We start from the raw sequence: 2033 nt of genomic DNA, 5'->3' as shown, positions 1-2033 counted from the left end.
TATTATTATTATTATTATTATTGTTGTTGTTGTTGTTGTTGTTGTTGTTGTTGTTGTTGTTTATTATTTAGGCAATCACTTAGTAGTCAATCCATATTCGGTAGGCGTTCCATATTCTCCCCGTTCTTTTTTTCTTCCGTTCTTTTCAAGTTGAATCGTTCATATTATTATATAATTACTATACTTTGTAAGATTTCAATATTTACTACTTCAAAATCTTTTTTTCTCGTTTATTTTTGTATTCCTTTAGTAAAGTTAGCCTTTGTAAAATCTCTTAAAAATCTTCTAGAAACTCCATTGAAGTTGTTCTAATTTTAGGTTTTATAAATAAATAAAAATCTTAAATAAAAACAGTATATACGAATTTGTAAAAAATATGCATAAAATAATAATATTAATTATATTATTACTGAATATGCCCGAGTTTGTTTGAGAGAATTTTTTTGAGAGTTAATAATTGGTCCGTTTGTTTCAGGAAAAAAAATTTATTGTTTGAAACCAAAAATCATTTTTTATGGTTTAAAGGTGTTTCTTTTAGATTATTTAAAAATCGTTTTGTTAGAAGAATCATTTTTTGTTTAATATATATGTATATACATATGTACATTGGTATTGGTATATGGAGAGCATCATGTGGTATAGGTAGAACATCATGTAAATTGGTATGGATACAACATGTAGCTTGATATGTGTATAGAGACTAATTATCGATTCATTTTGTTTTCTTTTCTTTTTTTTACTTGGAAGGTTGTTGCAGTGCAGACTTTTTAGTTATTATTTTATTAGATTTGATTATAATTTGATTAGTTTCCCTTTTAAATACTATTTAAAAAAAAAAGTAAAATATAATATTTAAATGTAAATAAGACTTTTAAATAGGCTTTCAGGCTAGGTCTGACTTTTAAAAAGGTCAGACTAAAAAAAAAAGTTTATAATAGGCCATAGGTCAGACTCAGGCCTATAAAATTAACATTAGGTCAGACTCATGCCTTTCATAGGCTGACCTATTCCCACCCCTAAGTGTAAGAAATGAATTAAACTAATAAAATTTTGTAGTTTAAAAAATCACTTTTATAAAATTGCATATAAACAAATTAAAAATTATCTTTTAAAAAAATCATTTTTATGATAGTAAACAAACGAAAATCAAAAAAATTATTTTTAAACAAATCTCTAAAATATAATATCAATATATGTATAATTAGTTAAAAGTAGGGGCGTCCATCGTTGTTTTTTTTTTTTTTTAAATAAACCATATCCATTTTAAAACCATTATATGGATTAAGATTTATAATCACATTCATTTTTTTGGTTTAAAACCAGTTTTATAATCAGTTGAAAAATTGGTTATGGTTAAATGGCCAGTGTCTGGTTATGTAACTGATTTCGACAAATCTAATTTTAAAATCAATTTTTTTTTCTTCTCAAAACCGGTTAAAATCCGATTATTTATTAATTGATTTGAGTACTTTTAATTGATTTGAAAACTTTGATATTATATACAGAAAACTTGATATAACTTGTTACTTTCAAAAATTTGATGCATTAGGAAATTATGATGAAAAGTTACGAGCATAATTTTCTTTTCATTACCTTAAACAAATCATCACCATATAATCCAATCAATAATGAATATATATATATATATATATATATATATATATTACAATTTATACACCGTATTACACCACAACCAGCAACACTCTCCAAATTTGACATTCATCCATAGGTAAAATGAGAGACACAAAAAAAAAAAAAAAAGAGAAATCAATAAATGATTTACAACAGGGTGAGGTATTTACAAAATATAATATAACACATTTATATAAATATGAAAGGAAGAAATAGTTAAACTTATATAAGATGTCAAAAGGAAAAGCCTAAGATGAACAAAAAGACTAATTTGTACAAAATGAAGTAATTAAAAATGAGTTATGTTTTTATGCATTATTTTAAAACTGAAGGTATGAACTTTAATTTATAAAAAAAAAGGTAAATATGTTTTTTGTTGCGAAAAGATTATACTTTGTTAA

This window comes from Cicer arietinum, chromosome 6 (genome assembly GCF_000331145.2).
Source record: "Cicer arietinum cultivar CDC Frontier isolate Library 1 chromosome 6, Cicar.CDCFrontier_v2.0, whole genome shotgun sequence".
NCBI lineage: Eukaryota > Viridiplantae > Streptophyta > Magnoliopsida > Fabales > Fabaceae > Cicer > Cicer arietinum.
Note: the sequence above shows the minus strand (reverse complement) of the source record.